The sequence below is a fragment of the Olea europaea genome, unplaced genomic scaffold, assembly GCF_002742605.1.
Source record: "Olea europaea var. sylvestris unplaced genomic scaffold, O_europaea_v1 scaffold1564, whole genome shotgun sequence".
In the NCBI taxonomy this organism is placed as follows: domain Eukaryota; kingdom Viridiplantae; phylum Streptophyta; class Magnoliopsida; order Lamiales; family Oleaceae; genus Olea; species Olea europaea.
In genome coordinates, this window is record NW_019233246.1 from 50,020 (window position 1) to 54,668 (window position 4,649).

The 4,649-nt window shown below is 36.4% G+C and overlaps 1 pseudogene; it reads right to left on the reverse strand.

The window, feature by feature from the left end:
- Nucleotides 1-3,716, reverse strand: part of LOC111376827 — a 38,936-nt pseudogene extending 35,220 nt beyond the window's left edge.
- Between the last annotated feature and the right edge of the window lie 933 nt (nt 3,717-4,649).

The window sequence follows — 4,649 nt, forward strand, 5'->3', positions numbered from 1 at the left end:
CGCCGCCGGTCGCCGCCGCCACCACGCGCCACAGCCGAGGGAGCGCCTCAGCCTGCTGAACCTGGATATGGGTTCGGTTTCGCTGGAAAGTGGCTGGATTGGCCGAAAATCAAGGTTGCAGCCGCGGTTCCTCAACCCCAAAATGCGATTTGCCGTCGGTTTTTGACAAATTTCAGGCTGGGAAAGCTTCAACTAGCTCTGATACCACCTGTAGGACCGAATTCCACAGCCAAGCAGTGCAAAACCGGACTCAGTTTACCCAAAATATCGACACCATTTCTTGAGACAACTCCAATATCACCTTGTGCCACCACGGTCCGGTTGCTATGGATATGGGAAGAAGAAGGCCAAGAAAATACCCACAATATATCAACCACAAAGGTCACAGAGAGGGAGGGAAGAAACGGCCGAGAGAGAGAAGCTCACAAAGAGGGTTTTTTCACTCTAAATGGAGGCCGAGAGGTTGAGGGGAATATATGCCAAGAGTATTGTCCAAAGAAGGTAAGTTACAATTAGGGCTAAGTGGTGGATCAAGGCTCGACTCAAATAATTGGGCCTCAACAATAATAACATAGCCTTCCAAGGAATGGTGCGGGAACCGTGAGCAACACTATAAAATAGGTTACTTCGAACGGTCCATAACAAAGTGGATTGTGTTGTCTCGTTAATTGTGTCGACGTGCTAATCAATCATTAGGCCGAGGCCGATTGATAATAAACAACCGAGGTTATATCATCGCCCGGGAAGGTCGTTTGACAACAAAATTGCCTAACAAACAATTATGGATTGGCAGTCAGGATTTAGGAGTTCGATAATGCGCCACATTGAAGCTTTTCATAAGAATTCAGAAAATTCTGAATTGACAGGTGGAGTCATCCAATATGTGTGTGTGTGTGTGTGAGAGAGAGAGAGAGAGAGAGAGAGAATAAATAATGTTTCGTATGTATAAATAATTATATAGTACAAAGTAAATAAGTTGTATGTGTGCCTTCTACTATAATGCATATAACAAATAATTTTTCAAAAAATCTTCCTATACTACTGCTTAAAAGGACTTCAAAAAAGCTTCTCTACCATATTTGTCTTAACGAGATTTGGGTTGCATAAGAACATCAAATATAGCCTAGCTACTTGACCATAGAAGTCAAAATGTAACATCATGTCACTTGAAAATGATTGACTATATTGCGTGAAAGAATGTCAAGAAAACACTTTTTATAATTCAAATAACGGGTAAAAACCCTAATGAGTATTGTTTTAATTAAAAATTTCATAATAAACTGCGTTAAGCATCTCAATACTGAAGATTTGATCCCGAGATCAGACGGCAAAGACTTCAATCAACAAAATGAGAAATGAGGGAAAAAGAAAAGGGGCGCCCTAGTTTAATAAGATGGAATTATGAATTTCATGTTGTCCAATTCCATCATTTCTCTAGAAGCCTTTATTGGGGTTGTTGTGCAAACTTGACCATTAAAATCGAAAAAAGAATACTAAGATCGACACAAGAAATGTAGTGGCCTTTGACAAATTGTCTATGTTTATCGTACGATCCGTTCATTTTGCTCCATTAACTAGCCCCATATACAGAAAAATGAGCCACTTAATCAACAAGGGTCACCCAATCTACTTAGATCCGGATTGCCAATACTTCTTGTAGATCGTCCTTATCAGTCAGTCATATAAGTTTGTTTAACATAATAAAATGTCAATATCTCCTGCTAATTCTTCTTGTACTTCTTGTTCACCTCATTAATTCAGTGTGTAATAGGTGGAATAATTTGTGAACTCTTCTTCTGTATGTTTGTTCAGAGCAGCCATTTTTATGCACTCTTTCCCATGCAATGGAAGGAGCTGAGTAGAAGTAAAGAAACTTTCATTTTCTTTATTTTTACTCTCATATCTTGAAGAAATTTTGTGGTGGGATAGTTTAGTAGAGCCATCCACTCAATTCACAACACCTCGAATTTCAAACAATTAAAATCACGACAGCTTAAATGCTGACTGATATCTTGAGGTGTCATGTTTTGAATAAACTTCCTAACACTTATATTGATAGAATCTCCATACCAAAGTTTGTCTCTATGTCTTGAACTTGAGGAAAACTGTTTTCCCTCTCAAAATTCAATTTCTAGAAGCATAAAATTGTGAAAATAGTCTAACGAAAAATGGTTACGTACCCACTTTAGCTATGTAATTCTTCGTGCTTCTGTTGCCCTCCGGGGCATATCCCAGTGGTGCAAAGAACATGAGTGAGATAGTCTCAACCACAGTGTGAGGGTTCGATTCCTGAGATATAAAATTGGACTCTTTGTGGGCACCAGTGTACGGACAAACTCTTGTTCCCTGACTTGTTGAGGCACATCCCGCAATTTACCTCCCTTACGATGCTCTAGGGACTGGACGGTGGGGTTCTCAAAGTTGGGGTTCAACCCTTTTTTTCCCCCTCTTTGTGCTTATGTTGCCTCTTCATATCTTCATAAGCTCTTTTTAGCTTCAAAAAGTGGACTTTGAGAGTAAGATGCAAAAAAGGTAAATTTTTCACCTTTTGAGATAAAAATTTTAGACCAAAGAGATCATGAAAGAGAAACCTCAAGAAAGGGAATAAGTTTAGAATTAAAAAATCATATCTGACATGACAAAAGATTCTTTGGCTAAGAGAGATAAACTTTGTAGACAACTTATTTCAAACCCTAACTAAGGTGGCCATGCTTTAATGTTCCATCAACAGAATGCACTCTACCAAGAGGCGTAAAATGGTAAAAACAGGAAAATTGAAAAGCACCCCATCTTGTGAAATTGATGTAATTTGTCATTTTGACCAACTGATATGGAAATCTAATGAGTTATTTTTCATACCCTTTTAAGCTTTGGATTTGAACCCTAATTTGCAAAATGTTAGGTTAATTGTCTCTTTGATTTGTTGAAACTGACATGAATTAGGAAGTGTCAATGAGATGAAGTGATTGGACAAATGAGAAATTGACAAAGAATAGCACGCAGTGGACACACACAGAAAAGGTGATGTTTCAATTCTTTCATATTTTCTTTAACCCTACAAGATCTTTAAACTCCTACTGTTTATTACATCACTTCTTTGTCCATCAATTGCAACAGATCTTAGAGGTATAGATCTGGGAAGAAGCCCATTAATAAAAAAATAAAAAAACTACTCACAAAGTTCATCAAGGAAATAAGCAAGAAAGGCATGTGAATGTTTCCTAAGAAATCCATGACAGAAGATGAAAACCTAACAATTTTGTGATCATCAGTAAGTTCCAAAAAAAAAAAATAATAATAATAATAATAAAAGATGATCATCAGTAAAAATGCTGATGAAAAACTGTGGGAAATGAAAAATATTTGAACTTTCCATACAATTTAAGCTTGATCGTGTAAAAGGGTTCTTCAAAATGAAAAATGAAAGCATAAATTATGTAAAATGAATCTTGAAAAGCAAGCAATGAAAACTTAACCTGTTATTTGCGTATTCATAGAGCCTTCCACGGCTTGAGAAGACGATAAGAGCAACTTCAGTATCACACAACACAGATAATTCATAAGCATTCTTAAGTAGGCCATTTCGGCGTTTACAGAAGGTGACTTGTCGGTTTGTGGTGTATTCGATCCTCTTGATTTCAATTTTTCCTCTTCCAATTTTCCTAAGTTGTGAAGATGACTCGGATCCTTTATTCGGAAACTCCATTGAACCTAAGCTGAAATAAGCAAAGCAATTGTATTGTGTTTACAAGTTGAATTAGTTTATAGCCTGATTTGGATAATGCTAGAAAATGGAAAGTATTGTATAATTATAGTTAACAGGAGTCACTGACCTGTAAGGAAAAGTATAGAAGGATTGAAGGAGAAGGTATGGAAATAGAACCAGACAATTGTATTGTATTTCTCTCTTCTTGAAATATTCACTCTATGCGATAAACCATAGCTGTGAACAGGAAGTTGCAAGAAATGGAAGTGAGTTGTTCTAGCTGGGAGGTATTTGTAGATTAAAAATAACACCCCACCCCAAACACACACACATTATTATTGTTGTTGAAAGTTATTTTCTTATAGTCGAAAATTCTCGTTTAACTTTACAAGGTGGGCTACAAATAGACAAGTGTAAAAAGATGAGTTAGATGCTGTTCTGGACTCAGTAAGAGGGCCTACGTCGGGGCAATCTGATATGTACTCTGACACCTATTTAATCTTGCGATGCTCATGTGGAAATAAAGATAGATGTATAGGTGTTGTACATTCTATAGATTAGAGACTCACTGAGACAGTATATAATGTGTCCCCCATTTTTAACCGCTTATGCTGTAAAATGGAATTGTTCCAGACAATATCAAAGTCACACAACATATCTAAATTTAAGTTTTGCTGTCATCCATTTATGAAATTATCACATGTTAAGCTTTAAAAGATCTTAGGAGATGTTGAAGATTACACTTCTTAACAAAAATCTAAATTTTAATCTAAGTCAAAATCAATGATCAAGGAGATATGCCTAATAAATTCAAATGATAAGTTATACACATTCTAGTTTTTGGCAACTTATTTTAACCGCACATTTTATAAGACTTACAATTTTTCAACCATACATTTCATCAACTTTTGTCAAAATATCTTAAAAATCTGATTTTAATCCC